This window comes from Pinus tabuliformis, chromosome 8 (assembly GCF_031772625.1).
Source record: "Pinus tabuliformis cultivar Carrire ecotype Pingquan chromosome 8, CPIR1, whole genome shotgun sequence".
Lineage (NCBI taxonomy): Eukaryota > Viridiplantae > Streptophyta > Pinopsida > Pinales > Pinaceae > Pinus > Pinus tabuliformis.
The window spans coordinates 641,318,434-641,340,843 of NC_142294.1; positions in this window are offsets into that span (position 1 = coordinate 641,318,434).

The window sequence follows — 22,410 nt, forward strand, 5'->3', positions numbered from 1 at the left end:
GATGCTACAAAGGCTTATTCCAAAGCCACGAGATCGACTGTTAAGTTCTTGATAGAAGAAAACAAGCACATGGATAAGGAGTTGCAAGCAGTTAGGTAGAGACAGGAACAATCAACATGATCTGTCAGAGAAGAGATGAAGAAAGCCATACTTGCTGAAGTATCGACTCTTGAGATAGTCATGCGGAGACAGTATGACAGGTTCGTCACTGTGCACAAGGCATTTTTCCATCTACATGGTCATCAGCAACGCTGCACCAAGATAGTGTGAACACTCATAGATATACATGTCATAGTTGATCATGTACAGACATGGACAATGAAGTACAAGGGAGCCCTGCTTCACTTGCACAAGATGATGAAGCCGCAAGTAGAGTTGGACAAAGCATGCATCCGAAATCTGATATGGAACTATGAGGAACTGGCACCACTCATCACTAGTGTTGAAGCTTCATATGCACAGTTGTACAGGAGTTTGGATGTTGTAGTGAGAAGGTATTCCACCCCGTTGATTGGTACACTCACCGAGGCCAAAGACAAGAACCAAGTCATATTGGAGCTCAATGCATACTTTGATTAGTTGATTCTCACACCACCAGTGTAGATAACATGCAGATGTACATCGTCGATTCGACCTTGCTCTGGACTAAGCTGTGCATGTTACAGGACGAGTTGGACAGAGGTTTCAAATCAGTATACCTAAAAGCAGTGGAGGCAAGAGTTTGTTTCTAGAAAGACATCATCAAAGAGTACACGGACACCATTACGCACTACCAAGCATGGCATTTGTTCGTCATTGAGGATCACGAAAAGGAGATCGATGAGACGGTCTTTCCACAGTCATCCGAGTCTTAGTGTTGTCTTGCCTGGCTGACTCAAGCCAATTTTATCCCACATGGGTATATGTGGAAAATGTATCATTTTGTAAACATGATGTAAAATGGAATCCCAAGTGTCATTAGTGGAATACAAACAATCAGATGTAATGTAAAGAGTTATGTAATGAATTTGAAGAGTCATGAGGGTAGTCAAAGAGTCATAAAGGGGAATGTCAAGGGTCACCCCACCCTTTGTTATAAATAGAACCTCATAACTCATAGAACGGGATTTTGGGAGTCAAGTTTTTTCTAGGCATTGCTTAGAGATGGCTTGGAGAGTTTTGTGATGAGCCTTAGCTTCTCCATAGTTCAAAGTGAGTATGTATCTTTGGAGGAGCAAGTGGTGCTGACTCTAATGTTCCACTATTGGGGCTAGTGGATTCCATGGTTGTATGTATGGATGTAACTTCACTTTATATAATATAACATAGCCAACATGTTTCATGCATATGTTGTTATTGTAGTTCGACTATTCTAGTTACTTTAGCAATGTATGTAGTTTTAACTTACGCATTTGTGTATGGGCTATTCTGTATGTGATTGTATGAATCTTATTAAAGCATGTTGTTGGTTTAACTCATCAGTTTGGATTGTCGACTATTCTGCTTTCCAGTTTGTGATGTCATTTAGCTCATGTGTTCCTTTCACACTGCATATTGTTACAAACTTCTAAGGGACACACTTCTTTCCCCCTTTGTGTGTTAGAACCTCCCCATACATCTCTCTTGACTCACTGCAAGGTCACACACTCGCTTCCGAAAAGGATATCTTGCTTACCTCCGCGCGCTATCGCAATAAAGGCATAGCTTCAATACCCACTACTACGACTCCTACTCCAAACGGTCTGAGGTGTAGTCGGGACTTCTTACTGGGGAGATCCCTTGACATCTTGGTGGGTCCAACACCATCAAAATTTATGGCACTAGAATGAGGGCCACATGACAAGATGAGTCCTCAAAGTCTGTTTTGAATCTTCGCACATCATGACTTATGTTACACTTCGTCCTCCGAGATGTATGTCTTATGGAAATGACTTTGAAATCTCAGAGGAGTTTTGGAATCCCTTGTCACATAACACATATGAAGGTGAAGGCAGAACAACTTGGAAGAGGCATAGTCTTGCCTTTTCCAATCTATGTGACACCCTCGAAACACATGGGGATTACATGATCTACACGTTGTTATGATTCACGCTTCGTGGGAAACCATTGCAATGGCTTTTCACACTACCCGAAAAATATATTCACTCATTTGGTCACTTTGTTATAGAGTTAGCTGATGCTTTCCATAAGTTTGACTGTCAAGCACTTAACAAAAAAATTCTCGAGTTACAGAAATCCCCTAATGAATCCTTGGCACAATTTTGGGATCGCTTTCGTAATCTCGCATTTCAGTTCCCAGAGGATGAAATTGATTGGAAATTTCTCAATGAAATATTTCAGTATCTTCTTCACATATATGAGAATCTGCATATCTTGGAATCATTCGAACCGACCCCAACATACCTCAGTGTTAGAGCTGCTAAATCCAAGGTGGACATGGTTGCTGTCACAAGTGATTGTCCGTCCTCATCTCATCAAATAGCTTTGGCCCCACAGTGCGAGGCGGGAGAAGGTGTGCATCTATCTGTTGAAATGTCACATCCTCCCACCTCACCTACTCTTGATTTCTGCATATATTTGGCTAGCAAGACTGTTGGTTGTCACGTGGACTTGTTTCCTAAAACTTCGTCCCCACGTTCTGTTGATCCTTTGGATTGTACTCTATTATGTTCTCCCGTTGAGAACTCCACACTTGTTGTTCATGAGGATCATGTTATCAATGGAGCTGGTGTTGAGTAGCCAACCTATTCTACCATTTATGATAAGTATGTGTGGGAATCTAAAGAAGACCGCACGGTGAAGGATGACCTCCTTCTCTCCGCACCTCATCTACTTTTCCCTGACATCTTTATTGATTTTACCATCATTGATTTTCCATGTGAGAATTCATTCCCAAATGCATCTACTTCCGATCATTCACAGAATACACCGGATGTCAATCTGTCATTGCATACTAGAGAGGACACATCTGTGTTTAGAAATCCACTCAATATTTCTTCTGTCATTTCCAGAAACACAGAGGGTGAACATTATTGCTTCTCATCAACCCCTCTGTATGATTCATTGGATCATGAGGATGTCGATGAACATATATAATTTTCCAATCGTGGTTGTTGTGATCTCTTTTCTCCTTCATTCGATCACGATGTTGATTCATTCATTGTCGATGTTTCCAAGCCACCCATATTTGATGATATACCTATTGATGAAGTGGAAACCCCATAAGTTGTCGAGGCACTTCAGCCTGAGCTGATGGTTATGTCAGGCTCTCCCTATCTTGAGGTCAATTCCACTCCAAATCAGAAATATGTTGAAACATCCAAGGCTCCTCATTAGTCTCCTGTTCACATTGAATATAAATCTAGTTCACATAATTCACATCCTCCACCTGAATCACATGATCCCATCGCTCATGCATTGGAGGAATCATACACAACGAGCACTCTTGCTAAACATAAGTTGTCTGTCTTTCTCATGTTTTCTCATTTGTCACGATCAAAATAGTGTGCATGTTTGTCATCTGCGCAGATTGTGATGCACAACCATGATCGTCCGCATAATGCTTATCTTGTGCTTTTATTCTTTTCTTTTCTATGGATATTTTTAAACTCGGTGTGTGTTGGTCCTCATTTTTATATCTATCTTGTTTGCTGGTTTAAATGTTTATCTTTCTCATAAACCATGCCTTCACGAACATTGGTCAACCAATGCTCCAATGGCTGCATTGGAAATATCACTTTACGTGAAGAAGCCCATACACTGTTTAGTGTAGTAGTAGGAATAACATTTGTTTTCTTGTTTTTCTCTATTTGCATGATTTCTTGTTTACTTGTTTACTTTGTTTGTGTTGCTTATTTTCTTGCTTTACTTTCATTTACTTATGTCCTTTGCTTTCTATTTGTTTTCTTGTTTTGCACCCATAGGTTTACTTTCGCATGAAATCATGTGTGGCTCTCGAGACAAGCAAGGTGAGAATACAAGAGGACTTGTACAACTATCAACACTTGGTTATCTGTTGTCCTCTCTCCTTATGAAGATCTTTTTGTCTTCAGTCAATGATACCCTCATGGAAAATGCATTCTATTTAGATTGAGTCTTGGTGAAAACACAACGCTTGCACTTCAACTATTACTACCTACTCTAATCGGTTCTTTTGGGTTAACCCTTGTCAGCTGAGTCAAGTAGAGTAAGGTGAGGGGGAAAACCTTAAGAAGTATTGTCAAAGGTATACATTAAATACTTCTCTGAAGGGACAACCTCTTCTGCTCTCAATAAATCGAGATCCATCTTTCGCCTTTGAAATAAATAAGTGCCTATGAACAGTTCTTTGAAAAATGAAAAAAAATAAAATAATAATGTAAATAAGGTGAAATAAGAGAAAGGCTTCCTGTACGGAGAGGTGATGTAAGTAACTCTGTCGGGGTACTGACTAGGCTCCCTGGAAGCGGAGCGATGCTTGTGTTCCTGTGTGACTCCACTGGGATATTGTCCAAGACTACTGGTAGCGGAGCAACACCAGGGATGAAACTAAGACTTTGACATCTTTATTACTTGTGTACCAATATACCCCTCATCCCCAATCGAAACAACTGCCTTGAATTGGCTTAGAACATATGTTGATCGATCAAGAGAATGGTAAGGGAGTATATATTTAACTCAAGCTTAGCGTTGAAGCCATGACGATCGAAGAATCGAACAATACTTCCAGAGGAGTTAGACTCACTTTTCACAAACAAGGTCTGTACAGAGAGCTAGAGTTCTACCAGTGTGTCACCAATGTTGTAGCGGCTACAACCACCCTCCAAAATTTTTCCTTCGATTCGTTTTGGAGCCTCCCTCCTCGAAATCATCGCAACTATCCTGCACTGATTAAGTACTTGTGTTTACTTGATTTCATCTGTCGTTTAACAACTTGTGTTCACTCACTTGTCCCATCGGTGAACCACAAGCACACCCAACACTTAATTCACATCTGGTTAATCGGTTGTTGGGAAAAACTACACAAACCTGGAGGACAACTTGTCTTCCACTCAGGAATTGCACAGAGCAGTCCAACAGCTGCCCTGCACTCAGAAATTGCACAGAGCAAGCCAGCTAGACTTGCTCTAGAAATTGCGCAGAGTAGGCCAGCCACCACTGCTCTCCATAAATGTGTAGTTCCAGCCAGCTGGCATTACTCTCCAGAATTGCGCAGAGCAAGCCATGCCAGCTGCACTGCCCTCCAGAAATGTGCAGAACTGAGCAAGTTGCACTGCTCTCCAGAAATGCATAGAGAAACCTAGGCCAACTGCATTGTTCCCTAGAATTGCTCAGAACTGCCCAACTACACTACTCTGTGGAAATGCGCAGAGTAACCCAGCATCACTGCTTTGAAAATTTGTGAAGAATTGGCCATATAGCCACGGCCACTTAGCCTAGAAACAACATAGAAGTTTTCCCTCAGTGGTTGTTCGTCACATGTGCTGCTAGGTTGTTCAATTCCCCCCAGAATTGCGCAATCCTTCTTTGCATGTCGGGTAGCTTTTCCAGAAAAAGAAAAAGAAAAAAAATTCCCTAGATTTTAGGGATCTATTTTTAGCAACAATAATTACATGCAAAGTCATTTTTAGAAACTCCCTACCAAGTGTTTCTCTTTTCCTAGATTTGTGGTATGTGTGTCATAAACCCTAAGTAAGTTTTTCTTTTCATGCATTTTTTCTCTTTTTCTATCACTTTTTAATTTCAGCTTGTATGAGTGTTGTTTCCTTCATTTTATTGAACGACCATTGGTGTTTCAATGTGTTTTAGCTTGTATAATTGATGTTTCAAGTTTTGCATTACCTTTCCTTAGTGTCAAATGCATAAAACTATTTCTACACTCATAGTCATCGTTGCGGCGACTCGCTTCATGAGCTTCTTGGTTTTTCCATTTGACTAATTTCTACACTCACTTGAATTGCATGCATGTCTATTTCACTTAGATCTGCACCAAATTTGCATACACATTCAGTCCTTCATGTTTTCAGGTTGCCATTGGGCAGATTCGGGCTGGCTTGGCCTAGATCTTGTCTCTCCTAGCATGCTCTGTGCATTCCTGGTAGTCAAGGCTCTGCCTTGCCTCCAAGAATTGTACAAAGGCTTCCCACACTGTCTCCTAGCTTAACTCTGCACAATACTAGGAGGCAATGCCTAGTCCTACCCACTGGAATTGCACAATACGTATTTCCATCTAACAACCTAGTCTGATTGTTCTCCGCATTGTCCAATTTCAATTAGCAGTCAGTACTCATCCTCATTTGCATCTAGGACTGTGCAAAGCGTAGTTCCAACTGACAATCTCCCAGCTTCCCAGAGTCAATGGTGCACAAATTTTCCCAGCAGTCACAAGTTTGTTTCCTGAATGTTTCTCGAGTTGTTTGATGTTTTTAGCTAACATTGTCTCGCCATGAGTGTCTTCTCTGTCTCCAGGTACCACAGGTTTTTGAGCAGCTTCTCAACAATACACGTATCATGGCCTCCAAGAGGACTGGATTAAAAGACACAGTTCAAATTAGTATTGGGGATGTGGTTGAACAAGGGTCTATGATCTTGCCCATGTACACAGACACACACCCATTCATTGAGAAGGACATCAAGATCACATGGCAAGACATCAACACTATTTTCTCAGGCAACTTTGAGGAGAATCTGGAGGACCAACAGGTCTATGTGAACATCCATAAGTCAGGATTGTACAAGGTTGCATGTAGGTTTCTCGTGTTCCCATGCGCAGATGTGATCCACTAGATTGTCTCACACATTGATCCTGAGACAATGATACTGAGCAGTGTTAGTGGAGCAAATCTTGCTTCCTTCAGGATAGAAGGTTATCAACACATGTATCATTTGTCACTACTTGTGAGCAGGATGGATGCAACGTTCTACACTCCCAGTAGCAGCACAAACACAAGAGACATCTTGAAGCGTTGGGTAAGGGAGCCAGCAAAGTTCAAGATGACACCCAACCAGATATACAAGACGAAGACAATGAGGAAGGCATACCAGTTCTTGGTCATGTTCACATGCCGCTTGTATGACCAAGGGAGTACAGAGACCTTCCCGCAGACATGGGTTGCTATGTTGGATCAATGGGCAAGTGAAGAAAAGTCTTTCAACTGGTCTGACTTGTTGGCTCTCCAGTGGAAAGTGCATGTATCAAATGCCCGGAGTCTACCCATGGATCAACAAGAAAGATTCCTCATGTCTGCTTACCTACTTGATGCAATCTGTGCCTGTCAACAGTTTCCTGGCATGGATTGGGCATCGAAACCTTCAGAGAGTGTTGTGAACGTATATTGCAAGTTTCTATTAGCCTGCAACTACCGCGGATTAACGTCTAGATATCTGACCATTTCACCGCCCCTCTATACACGATGATCTTTGAACAAGATCCTCCCTGCATGTCCCAGACAGCAATGGAGACATTGCTAAACATTTCAGATTGGTACACCTCACCCGAGGGCACCTTCATTAGGATGTATAGCGCGGACAAAGCTCCACATGTATTGCTGAGGTTTTCCACGGACAAGATGGTCATGCAGGAGGTGGCATACCTCGACACGGTTATGGGTTGGACTGCAAAGGAAGAAGAAGGCACCATGGCAGATGTCGAGGTTGAAGACTTCAAGAAGTTTAAGTTCAGCACCAAGAGTTTCAATTTGTATGATCCACATGGTTTATGCAGGGACCACTCTATGAGAGTGTACTATTCTTGGATCCACGGGGTGTGTCATTGGCTAAAGGAAGTCTAATGGAGATATTGTTATAACTCATCTAGGATCAATGAATCGGTTAGCATGGAAGTAGAGTGGCTAGCAGCACTCAAGGAAGTAGCACCAACAACAACAACAAGGAGAAAGCATGTGCAAGACAAAGGCAGGAGGAATATTATTGAAAGAACAGAGATAGGGAAAAGCTACAAGTTTAAAGAAGACCCACTTCTGGAAAAGGTAGCTTTGGAGATAGATGCAAAGAGGCAACAACACGACAAGAGGATAGCACAAAGAAAGAGGGAGAAGCAAATGCTGGAAGACGTAGAAAGGAAGTTGTAGGAAGTTCAGCAAAAGCTTAAAGAAGAACAAAAGTTGCGTAGAAGAGAGAAGGAAATGTAGCATAAGCGTGAACAGGAATAGAAACGGTAACGAGAGGAAGTGCAAGGAACACAAAAAGTGCAAACTACGCTGATACAGGTTGAAGAATTTGAAACAATAGAAGATGAGGAATAGGGTGAGCAGCCACATGAACAGGAACTTGCTTTGTAGGATGAAACGATAGTATAAGAGATGGACATAGAGACGGCGTAGTCGGAATAGGATCAGGATACTGACCTCATACCAAAAGCAACTGAGGTCACTGCATAGGCTTCACCAGCTCCAACAACAGAGCAAGTCTTGAGTGAACAAGGGGATACCATTCTCCTTGAGGACCATCTGGGAACAAAGGTGTACAACATAGCCTTTGATGAGTCACAACACAGAGTTGTACAAGCACGTAGAGCATGCACCTGGGATGAGCATGCATCACCTACACACTTTGAAGAATGCATGATTCTGTCAGATGTACGAAGACATCCAACCACCTTTGCCGATGCTACAAAGGCTTATGCCAAAGCCACGAGATCGAGTGTTAAGTTCTTGATAACATAAAATGATCACATGGCTAAGGAGTTGCAAGCATCTAAGCAGACAGAGGAACAATCAACAGGATCTGTGAGAGCGGAGATGAAAAAAGTCATACTTGCTGAAGTATCAGCTCTTGAGACAGTCACGCGGAGATTGTATGGCAAGTTCATCACCGTGCACATGGCAGTTGTCCATCTAGATGGTCATCAATAGCGCTGCATCAAGATAATGCGAACACTCACATATATGCATGTCGCAGTTGATCATGTATAGACATGGAAAATGAGGTACAAGGGAGCCCTGCTTCACTTGCACAAGACGATGAAGCCACAAGTAGAGTTGGACAAAGCACGCATCGAGAGTCTGATCCAAAACTATGATGAAATCCCATCACTCATCACTAGTGTTGAGGCTTCGTATGCATGGTTTTATAGGAGTTTGGATGTCATGGTGAGAAAGTATGCCACCTCGTTGATTGGTATGCTCATCGACGCCAAAGAGAAGAACCAAGTCAAATTGGAGCTCGATGCGTACTTTAATAAGTTGATGCTCACAGGCACCACCACAGATTTGCAAGTTAGTGCAGATAACATGCAGATGTACATCTTTAGTCTAGCCTTGCTCAAGACTAAGCTGCATGGGTTGGAGATATGTTCCAAATCAGTATACCCAGAAGCAATGGAGGCGAGAGTTCTTTTCGAGAAAAACATCATAAAAGAGTACGCAGACACCATTGCGCACTACCAAGCATGACATCAGTTCATCCCCAAGGACCACAGAGAGGGGGTTAATGAGATGGTCTTTCCACAGCCATCTGAATCTTAGTGTTGTCAATTTTATCCCACATAGGTATATGTGGAAAATATATCATTTTGTAAACATGATGTAAAGTAAAATTCCAATCTGTTCCAGGCAGTAATTGCAACAAACCTCACATTTTGTGTGGGAGGAGTGGTGCCTTTACTTTCTGTAGCCGTTTTCACTGATTATGTTATTCGAGTCGTAGGGTTGGCATTCATGTCTAGCGTGACTCATATATTTTTGGGTGTAATCAAGGCATACTATGGCCGTACTCCCCTGGTGAAAGGAACTCTAAGAGTAGTAATAGGAGGGTGGTTAGCCATGTTAGTAACCTCCTGGTTGCTAGAATATTATTTTGACCTAGGCAACGCTATTTCCAAACTTAGAGTTTACATCTTACAATAAATTGTATGTGCCAAGACTGTAGTGATCAACGATAAACTCTAATTGATTTCTGGAGGACAAGAAGAATGATAGGAGGTGCAGAAGGCGGTCTTGGTAAAGTTAGCGAAAGGAATCATTCCTTCGTCGGGACCTTCTCCAATTGGCACCCGTGGTGGTCGCAAAAAGACTTGAATCAGTGACCTATCTCATCGGCCTTGACGTGTTTATATGTTATACATTTTTTGTTTATAAATTATAATTTGTGGACAAGGGAGCGACTGGTGGAATAAATGTGCAGAATGCGAAGGTCTCTGCATTTCATAAAGACCTCCTCACACCTCTGCAACTCTATACACCTCTGCTCCGCACCTCCACACACCTCACAACCTCTGGGCAGCTCCGCACACTTCCTCTTACATCAACATACAATATTTCAACACAAACCAATCCTAGCCAAATGCACATAATTAGATTTCTTGAAGGGATATGGCACTATTCAAGGGACTATGTCTCTTGTTATGTTTTTCATTTCGTTTACATTGCAACTTCATGATTTCTAAGAAGTTTATGGAATTGCACTACTGAAGCACCACATTCTCCATGACATAGGATATGTTGTTAGTGGATTGCTTGAAATGATGTTTGAAATGATTTTTTTCTTGTGTCAATTTCAACCAAGGGAGAGCTCAAATTATTTAATTACACTGGTGACCTTTAGAACATGTTAGAGTTAAGTGAAATGCAAATTAGCATACATATTTGATTTGTATCCCTGCAAACATCTTGCATGTTAAGCTTACTGCAAAAGTTATGGCCAAATGAGACTCTCATCGTTATGTAAGCCGCTATTTGTTGTAATATGTTGAATTCACATGTCGCTGACATCCCAAACAAATAAAAAATGCAACAGAAGCTATAAGCAAGACTATTACATATTTTCCTTCCCATTTTTCCCTCTTGGATGGCTATATTAACTGCTATACCAGTTGGTTTAAAATATATATATATATATATATATATATATATATATATATATATATATATATATATATATATATATATCGAGTAAACTAGCATTTTCATATTATAGGTCGGTGGTCAAGGAAACTCATATATCATTAGAAGCTGCTTATGCCCTGTGCACACCAACCATTGCAAAACAGCTCAATAATCACTACAAATGGACTAAAACAATTACACGTCTATCTCCTTCAAACTCTTATGTACGGAAAATGGGAACTAGGATCATCTCAATGACTTACTCTCTATATACTAGAGATCAATTGGAGAAAAAAAACTGCTAAACTTCCTGTAAACATAAACGTTTAGACTACGTGAATCTGTAATCATTACTTGTGGTCCATTCTCCATGAATAACTAGGCGCTTAACAGATGAGACGGAACCTGGGTTATTTTTTTCCGTTTATCTTTTGGAAACCACAATGGGAATGTCTAGATTTCTAGCAAAAAATGATGAAGAGCCTTGGATATTGTGATCGATCACCACAAACAAAAGTTGTCATATGCATTATGATACATAGTATTAATGTACATTGATGAATTGTGCACTCTCTACACTATCGCACACCGAAAGCTTATTGATAGAACACAAAAAACAAGATTGAAGAAATGGGACTTAGTGTTGGAGTGCAATGTGCATAAAACGAGCAGCGGGGCCTCTCTAGTCCGAATATGGCAGTGTATGCGTGTTGGAGTGCGGATGTGCATAATGTAGAAAAAAAGGGGTGGGGCCTCTGCACTCTGAATATGGCTATATACATAATTTGTCAATATAGTGTAGAGCAAACACATTTTTTGGGAGTGTAGAAGCTTTCTACACTCCTGCACAATGCACTTCCTCTGCACATTGTTTACACAATTGCTTTTTTGACCGTTACACATTATTCTCCCTGTATTCGACAACAACTTTGGTATTGTTGTAATTCCCTCTAGTACTGCTCTTTACATGTTGGCCAAATGACAATTCTGAAGGTTATGGAGTTAAAATATGCCCAACTTTCATCTGAAGGTTCAGGGTCATCCGCCTTTTCTCCTTTTGCATTAGGATACCTGTCAATTCTTAAAACTTCGTGGCTTTCTCTCTCACATTCAAGCCAGTGATAAACATATGATAGTCGTTAGTCATACCATTCATGGTAATTGTGACCAAATCAGTGTCTGACATTATTTCACCAATTTCACCCAGCTTATTCTTGAGCTCCTTGATACGAGAGATGAACGCTACTACTGATTCATTCACCTCCATTTTCATGGAAAGAATATTGCTCTTTAGAAACAACAAGCAATTTTTGTTCTTGATCTCGTATAGGTCCTTGAGAGTTGTCCAGATGTCTGTTGCAAATTTACATTCTCGAATATGAAGAATACTTTAATATTTCAGAGGAAATTTGAGAAACACCTTTGCTTTATTCTCCCTCTTTTCCCAGTGCTGGATTGTTGTTGTTGTTCCGCCTGTATCTAGGGTCTGCTTCAACTCATCACCCGTTGCAATCGCCCATGCGTTTTGCCGCTCCAATAGGGTTTGCAACTTAAATTTTCAATTTAAGTAATTGGAATCGTCGAGCTTATTGCTCTCATTCAAATATGTCTCTCCCATTTGGTTATTCATCTTAATAGGTCTCCCTCAGAAAATTTCAACCTCCAGTAATTAAAAGACGGATCTATCTCCAGATCCAAGGAGAAATCTTCAAAAACAAAAAATGGATGCTCTAAATAAAAAACAATTTTTAATTAGATGAAGTAAAAAAACAATATCCCCTTCGTTTTTTTAATAAAAAACAGAACTCCTTTAAAAAACGACTCCTTTTTTTACATGTATGCGACCAAAATGTTATAACCCCAAAAACATTTTTTAACAACAGGCTTACACTTTTTCTCTCGGCCTCCGCACAAAGGCACCACCGACAAAAGCACTTCATGCACTTCGGCCTTCGAATTCCTTGCTGCAAGACGGTGAGGACGAGGGAGCAGTACGCAGCAATGCCCTCCGAGCAACCACTTTTCCACACCTTGCAACTGCTCAGCCACCACTCTAGCTCCGAGCTCCTCCACTGCCACAGTGCACTGCTCTACCTTCGAGCACCTTCATTGCCAGAGTCCACCGTTCTACCAGCTGAGCTAAGACGGCCTGCTCTCGGCCTCCGCACAAGGAATATCTAATGCTCCAAGCACCACACTAGCATGCAGCTCCACCTCGCAGCTCCAACATGCAGACCACATCTCGCTGCTCCACCTCGCAGCTCCAACATGCAGACCACATCTCGCCGCTCCACCTTGCAGCTCCAACATGCAGACCACATCTCGCCGCTCCACCTCGTAGCTCCTCGCTCATCGATTGACCACGACCCACTATGTGTAAATGTGTTAGAAAACCTACACAGATGAATCTAGCTAGTAAAGGTTGAACACACAGCTTCGCAGGGCAAAAACACTAAAATAAAATCGAAAGAAGAAAAGAATGATTCATTGAAAATAGGTTACAATGCTCATGATATAGAATTACTGGGTGAAGATCCCAAGGTAATGCACCATAGTGGTGATCAATGAGAAGACTCAACACCTACAACAAGTTCCAGAGATAACTAGCCAGTCGCAGAGTGAAGGAAGGAGCAAATCAGGGAGTAAATCATGCAGAAGAACTAACCAGTTGCGAAGTTAAAGAAGGAGCAAATCAAGGAGTAGATCATGCAAAAGGAATCTTTCATGTAGTCCCATGCTCTAACTAAGAGTCCGCATGTAGGTGTGTAGTAGTTCCAACACTCCCCCTGAACACCACTATGGGGAAAAATAGAAAATGGGCCCTCGAAACTAAGGCCAAAGGTCACCCAAAATACAGTGCAACTTGTATTAAAATTGAGGAAAGAGGGAAAACCTCGTGGGAAAAACTCCTCCTCAAAATACAATGTAATCAAAAGAAAAGAGGAAGAAAAGACAGTTTCTAAGCAACTGTGTCCTTCACTCCAAGACGATTGCGCAAAGAGCGAAACTTCTGCTCAGTGAATGTCTTGGTGAAGATGTCTACAGTCTGTTCAGTTGAGGGACAGAACTGCAAATCAATGACCCGATCATGTACTAAGTCTTTGATGTAGTGCATATGGATCTCTATGTGCTTCATCCACTACCACTGTACTGGATCCCTGCTGTTAACACTCAGGTTGTCCCTTTTGACTCCTAAAGGGATACGGCCGAGGTAACCACAAACCAACTTTGGACTGCAAGTCCTAGCCTACCTGCAGTCAGAGAGGGCTCTCTCTTTATGATTTAGCTTTATTGAAAGGGATGATTTTAGGCTAGATATGATGCACAGGGTTTTTGATTGAGTTTGGTGGGAAGGATGAAGCTTTCAAGCAGAGAGGCATGCATAGTGTGATAAGTTCAAACCATTGGGCATGGAGTCATGGAGTAAGACTGCTGGTGCGTTTTCTTGGTGACAAGAGGAATATGGAGCAAGATAGCTACACATAAAACAACATTAAAGCTAGATAGAGATGGAATGAAGGCTAAGTGATGAGAGGCAATTAAGAATCTCTCATTCGGCTTAACAGAGGGAAAGTGAATGAGCTCTATCTAGGAGCAGTTAAGAATTCCTAGATAACTGTCATGCATGGTGAAATAGGGGAAATATGAGCCAACAGGAATTCATACTCATGCCTAAATCAAGAGGAAAACATAAAGAAGTTACAGAAACTGAGCATAGAGTGCAGCCAAGCAAATTCTAAGCTAATCTTTCGTTCTGTAACTTAGATGGTGATACATGGGCAATATAAGCATATATGAATGGACAACAAAGGTAAGAAACACTTATTGAGTCATGTAATAGCACGAGAATTCCACAATCACTCTCCAACCATTTAGACACAGCAAACAGTCCATTCTCCAAGCTTTTAAGCAGTCTTTGATTATAGAAAATATCAGATATACAGTGCGAGTCTCTCTTGGAGTGAATCAACCAACCAACCCTTTACACTATACAGATGGTGGTATTTATAAAGAAAATATCTAAAATATGTACAAACAACAGATCTGAGGGCAGATCTGGAGGAATGAATGATTCTAACCTAACATTTATTGCAAATAAATGAAAGAATGCCTATCTACCAGCTGCGCAGGGACAGCAGCCATAAGAATGAATAAACTATGGTTCCTCGAGCCACGCACTGTCCTCATTGCCATAACTGCGCATGGGGCTCAGCGGTGCTGCTCCAAAATGTGGCTTGATACACTGTTCTGTAATAACTCTGCCTTAAACTCCCTTTATCCACGCCTTTAAGTGGTCCTGCTGCCTTAAATGGCAAAAACTGTGAGTTGGTGAGCTTTTATGGGTCAATGATGCTTTGCTATGTCTGCTGGGGCCTTTCTGCTTTCACCTGCTTTGGAAGATCTCCACTGATACACTTTGCCGCTTCCTCTGATCTTCTCTGACATTTGAATTGGACCACTTTCTCTCTCTGATACTCTTTAACTGTCAAATCACCATTTACTGGCCGCTGATCAGCCCTCTGCTGCCTGTGGGAGCTTATCGGCCCTTGGCCGATGAAGAAAACCTTAAAAAATTGATAACAATGTTGCAAAAATGAGGAAGGAGGGGCCCCGACAAACCGCCGAGGAGAAACCCTGTGTCTGGCCATGTTTTTTCGGCCTGAAGCGATTTCAAAATGCCAAGGAAACCATCATTTCTTTATCCCTGGGCGGGCGCGGGCGCTCTGTGTAAAACATGTGAAAATGACCCACTTCCTATAATATAGAAAATATATCAAAAATATGAATTTTTAATGAAAAATGGGCTTGCCGCAACACTTTTTTAAAACATTAAATCCTGGCCGTTGGATCCGGCGCGGGCCGATCCAACGGCCATCGCTAAATCGCATCGGGGCGGACTGGGGGGGCGGCACATATAAAACTTGTGAAATGCGCGGACCCGAAATGCTAATATACCATGCTTTTGATCTATATCGGGTCCGCCATATCGGGAGCCTTCCCTTTCGCTGTGCAACGGGCTCCTTTCGGACCCAGAAACTTTATATGCCACGCCTTTATAATACTTCGGCTCCACAGGTCAGAGCCATATACATGGGGTGATCGCCGATATAATATGGGCCGTTGATCTGGCCCAAAAATGGATGGTTGTGATTAATTCGGCAATTTGCTATCGGCGGGGTCATGGGATTTATATATTCGTGATCGCCGAAATGGGCGATCGCCGATATGATGCAGACCGTGGATGAGTGGGGGCGATGGACGGCTGAGATTTGGTCGCTGTATCGCAATCGGGGAAACCTGGGGGCGGGCCTTTATGTGTATTGCAATGCGATATGCGATAAAGCGGGGTTTACGTTATAACTAAGTTTTATAAAAAACTTAGTTTAACACGATAAAGCGGGCTTTTTTCAAAAATGCGGAGATATATATATACAAAGGGAAATATGATGGGGGCATATATATGGGTGAATATTGATCGCTGCCCCCTCTCGACTGCGATATCGCATCGGAGGGGAACCAAAAAGACTTCTTTCTCATCGGAGCATGCATTTTGGGAAAAAGGTAAGGTTAATGCATTCGGAGGGGTCTCCTTTGGCATGTCAAATGGTTTATAAGCCATCGGAAGGGGTCTGATGGCCCAAAAAGGAGGAATTCATGCCTTGGAAGGATTCCAAAGGAACTTGGGAGGATTTCAATGGATTTGAGAAGAATTTTAGGCCTTTAAAAGGGTTTGTGCCTTGGAAAAGGTAGAAACAAGGCCAAAGGGTGGTTTTTTATACATATGAAGGGAAACTATGCTTTGTGAAGGAGTCAAAAAGCATTAGAGGAAGGATTTACGGAGTGATGAAGGGTTTTGTGCATCGGAAGGAGTCCAAGAGGCATGAGAAGATGGTTTGAGGGGGGCAGTGTGGGTTCTTGCTGAGTTTCTGATAAACTTGGCAATTCCCGAGTGTACTTATGGTTATTTTTCAACCAGGGGGAAGGGATAAGTATATAGGGGAGTTATATACATAGTTTTAGTAGGGGAAGGGGAAATAGATAGGGAGCTACATAGTAAAGTTAGTAGTTAATATGACAATGATGAGAGAAAGCGCTAAGTATGATGTCTTAGGCTATCAATGGGGGAAAATGACTGATAGAAGAAGTGTGAACATTCCTTGAGTGAAGCAGATCTTCATCAAGGCAAATGATATGGAGAATGATGAATCTAAGAGGTATCAAGCAGATCTTGACCTCTTTAGGGGAAGTTAGTGAGTGACTTGGGGAAAGAGGAAGAAGGGGGGAGTTAGACATGCATTTCTTGAAGTCCTCCAACTGAAAAACTGCCTCAAACCAAAAATGAATTGCTTATCAAAATTGGAACACAGCAGTGGCACTGAGACTAGCACACTCTTATGGACACTTCTTTGGCCATCTGTAGCAAATATGGAGCGTTGCAGCATGCATAGTACGACATATTTGGCATGTAAAAATGTCGATCATGAAAGATGATTAACTTGCTGCAACAGGAGGCTAACACCTGCAAAATTTGAGAGTGCTCTGGTTGTCACACCAGATGACAATGGGCTGGTGGAACTGGATGCCCAACTCAGTGAGGAAGTGTTGTAGCCATAGAGCCTGAATAGTGACATTGACTACTCCTCTGTACTCGGCCTCAGCTGAAGAGAGAGCAATAGCAGCCTGCTTCTTGCTCGACCAACAGATAGGGTCGGATCCTAGACTGAGTGAATATCCGAAGGTGGACTTGCAATCAATGTTGTCTCCCGCCCAATAAGAATCTATGAAGCCAAGGAGATTCAATGCAGTGCCTGCTGCATAGTGAATCCCGAAGGTGATGGTGCCCTACACATATCGGAGGATGCACTTGGCAGCATTCCAGTGTAGCTCATGCGGCTCCTGCATGTATCTGGAAACTACCCCTACTGCATATGAGAGATTTGGTCTGGAGTGGGTGAGGTACAATAAGCTCCCCACTAGCTGTCGGTAGAGAGTGCTGTCAACTAATGGAGTGTCACCTCCATCCTCAAGGCGGACCCCAGACAGAAAAGGAGTCGGTGCTGGCTTGCAGTCAGTCATGCGAAATCTCTCGAGGAGATCCCGTGCATAGTTAGCCTGAGAGAGTTTGATGCCTGTGGCATCTTGGCTAATCTCAAGACCAAGAAAGAAGTGTAATGGACCCATGTCCGTCATCAAGAACCTATCATGTAAGGCCCTCTTGACTGTAGCAATCGCTGAAGCCAAGCTACCAGTGATTAGGAGATCATCCACATACAAAACTAAGATAAGAAGAGAAGCATGTGTCCTGAGCATGTAAACATTCGGATCAGACTTACATCTTTTAAAGTTTTGTGATAAGAGAAAAGAATCCATCTTCGCATACCAAGCTCTCGGGGCCTGCTTAAGGCCGTAGAGACATTTCTTCAATCTGCAGACCAAAGATGAATCCTGAATGAAACCATGTGGCTGCTCCATGTAGATCTCCTCAGATAGGTCTCCGTGAAGAAATGCATTCTTCACATCCATCTGATGTACTTCCCACCCCTGGGCAGTCGCAATGACAAGTGTAAGGTGTATGGATCGATCTTTGCTACTGGAGCAAAGGTCTCGTCATAATCAATGCCATGAACTTGTTGGAAGCCTTTGGCTACTAGACTTGCTTTCCGTCTGGTGATTTGCCCATCTGCAGCACTCTTCGTCCTGTAGACCCATTTGCATCGGACAAGTTTACTTCCTAAAGGAAGGGGGACCAGATCCCAAGTCTGGTTCTCGAGGAGGGAGTTATACTCCTCCTCCATGGCGGACTCCCAAGATGGATGCCCAACAGCCTCACCATAAGACTGTGGATCAAAAGACTGAACCAAATTACAATGCCAAGATGGCGATGGTTGAGTGGCAGTGAGGACAAGAGGAGGCTCAATAAACTCTGAGCTAGTCTTCTACAGATCAGAATTATCCCCCACAAGACCATTTCTAGCAGTTGGGTGGTCTTGTGCATATATCTCACGTAAGCTCCTTGTTCTCTGATTTATGACAGGGGAATATGATTCACTGTTGGAAGCCCGATCTGGACTTGGATGTGGATCATCATTTGCATGCACTAGATTTGTATCTGAAGACTCTGTCTCTGCATCTGCATGCTCTACCTCAGCATCTGCATGCTCTGTATCTGCATCTGAGTGTACTGAGTCATCATCTCAGACATGAGGTAGATAAAAGGTGTCTGCATGCGGCGATTGAGGTGCATACGAGAGACGTTCCTCAAATTTGACACTTCGCTCAATGATGAGCTTGTCCGTAGAGGGAATCAGGAGTCGATATCCCTTCACACCATCAGGGTATCCAACAAAGATGCACTCAATGCTCTGTGGATCAAGAGCTTTCCTCTTTTCAGAGGGGATCCTGGCCCATGCTCAAGAGCCAAAAACACAGAAGTGAGTGACCTCTAGTTTAGTGCCTCTCCAAGCATCAAAGGGGGTCTGATCCTTGACAGACCTATGAGAAGATCTGTTCTAGATGTAGTTAGCACAATTAAGTGCTTCGGCCCATAGCTTATGAGGCAGTGACTTAGCATGCAACATGTAGGAAGCCATCTCTTTGAGAGATCGATTCTTTCTCTCAGCAACTCCGTTCTGCCGTGGAGTGCATGGAACTGTGTACTGCAACTGTATGTCGAACTGAAGGCAAAGGTTCCGAAGTGTTGTGTTAACATATTCCCCCCCATTGTCTGTATGGAGGGGTTTGATCTTTCTCTCTGACTATGTCTCAACTAGTGCTTTGAAATCTTCAAAGTGCGCAAAAACTTCACATTTGTTCCTGAGAAGATACACCCAAGTATACCGTGAGAAATCATCAATAAATGTAAGCACATACCTTGCTTTGTTGATGGAAGGATGAGGAAAAGGCCCCATGAAATCACTATGGATCAGATCTAGAGGAGAGGATGCTCTGTGAGTCTTGCCAGTGTCAAACTTTTCTCCGGGATGTTTGCCAAGGACACACCCTTCACAAACTCCTTTGGAGAAACTGATATTTGGCAAGCCTTCCACCATCTCATTCTTGCTTAGCTGCTACATATACCTGCAATTTAAGTGACCAAACCTCTTGTGCCAAAGCCTACTACTATCATCAGCATGTGTAAGCAATAAGGAGGATTCAGATTCAATAAATTCAGAAAATGTATATAGTCTAGCTCCATTGTTTACCTCACCAGTTGCAATTTTGGAGCTGCTATGTAAGTCATATATGTTCACTACATCTGGAGTGAATTCCACTCTCTTTCCTGTGCCGGAATGAGTGATCTGATAAACTGAAAGCAGGTTTACTGAGAGTTTTGGAACATGAAGCACATCTTCAAAGCTTCCGTGTAAAAGTTCCACTCTATCTTTTCTGGTGACCTCAATAGGTGAGTCATCTCCCATGTGGATGGGAAGTCCTTTGCATGCATCCAAAGAGGAATAGACTTCCTTTGCAGCAGCCATATGATGTGATGCACTAGAATCTATAATCCATGCATCAGGAGAAGAATTATTTGTAACTAAAGCATGAAAATTGTTACCTTTCCCATGTGGCAGATCCTCAGTTTTCTTCTTGGCGCCCTGAGGGATGTGGTCCCCAAGGTTGTGCTTCTGAAGGATTTTTGCCATTTTGTCAATTTGTTTCTTCATGCAAGAGGATTCTGGATGGAATCCTCTTTGACAGTAGGTGCATCTGTTTCCTTTCTTCCCTTTCTTATTTCTCGAGCCGAAGGAGTCATTGAAGGTCTTGGTGTACCCTTCCTTCTTTGGATGGGAATGCGCTTTTCCCTTGTCATTTTGCTGCTGATTTTTCTGATTTAAATCAGATATGTGATTTTTATTGTGGTTGCCATCATGCACAGCGAGTGCATGTGCTTTTGGAGGTTTGATTTTCCCCATGCCAATGAGTTTATCTTGCTCAAAAATAAGGGACTCCATAAATTCTTTGAGAGAAGGCATAGTGTAGGATTTACCTGTTGCGAGCCTTACTGAATGAAATGTAGACACAAAGACGGAGTATTCTGGTTCGAGCTTTGACATAATAGAGAGAACTTGGTGACTCTCCTCCTTGGATTTGTCAATTTCACAACCCTTGAGTTGCAGCAATAGATCATTATATTTGGTGAAGAAGTCTTGAATTCTGTCATAGTTCCGTGGATCCAATGACAAAAGCTCCACTTCGAGCAGATGTCCTTTCATCTCATCTTGTTTCCCGTAGAGATCTTCAACCTTTTTCCTCTGACAGAACGCTCTACACAATTTGCCTGTACAATTAATTTGCCTGTACAATTCGAATACAGAATAGTTCGATAAAATTCGATCCGGTTCGTAGTGTAGGTGATTAACGATTTGGGCGCATGTATGGTTCATTACCTGGGTGCTTAATGATTTGGGCGCATCCGTTCGTAGTGTAGGTGATTAACGATTTGGGTGCTTGTATGGTTCATTACCTGGGTGCTTGATGATTTAATGGTAGATCGCTGCGGTATGGCATGCATGTGGCAGAGAAATCGCAGAGAAAAACAAAAATGGTTGCATTATGGAATGCAATAGAGAAAAACAGAAAAACAAAAACTGTTGTGGTATGTCAAGTAGCAGAGAAAGACAAAAGATTCACCCAATAAATCGTTTATTCGCTAAATACAAATATATTGTTGCTGTATGAAAGTATTTAAATTAGAGCATTGATTTTATTAAATTTTATTTTTTGATTAGATTTTTCCCACTCACAGAAAAGGAAATGGAAATATTTAAATTAGAAAATTTCTTTTTTCAAAAATAATTGGTTGATTTTTTATAAAATAAATTTAAATATTAATTTTGTAAATAGAAAAGGATTTTACATTAATGAAACTTTGAAATCAAAGAAAGAATATAGGTTTTTGAAAAGAGTATATGGTTTAGAGGGAAATGCATAGAATGATATTTTCTGGTTCATAGAGAAAGAAATGGAAGTATTTAAATTAGAAAATTTCTTTTTTCAAAGACAAGAGGTTGATTTTTCTATAAAATAAATTTGAATATTAATTCTCTAAATAAACAAGGATTTTATATTAATAAAATTTTGAAATCAAAGAAATAATATAGGTGTTTGAAAGGGGTATATAGTTTGGAGGGAAATGCACAGAAAAAAATGGAAGTACCTAAATTAAAAAATTTCATTTTTTTTTTTTTTTTTAAACAAGAGATTGATTTCTCTATAAAATAAATTTGAATATTAATTTTCTAAATAAAGAATTATTTCACATGAATAAATTTCTGAAATCAAGATAAGAACATAGGTTTTTGAAAAGAGTATATAGATTAGAGGGAAGTGGTGAGTGAATTCTTTTTGAGTGGATTTAGTTCTGAAGATTTTTTATTATATACAGTTATAAGTTATATAAAATTCAAAATAAATTAGAAAGAAGATAGCTAAAAGTATTTTAAAAATATATTATTTAAAAAATGTTTAAGAAGTGTATTATCGAATTTTTTTCGAATTGAAAATTTTTCATTCGAATTTTTATTGTATCGAATTCGAATCCGAATTTTTATTGTATCGAATTCGAATCCAAATCGAATTCAAATTCGAATTTGATAACTATGATTTA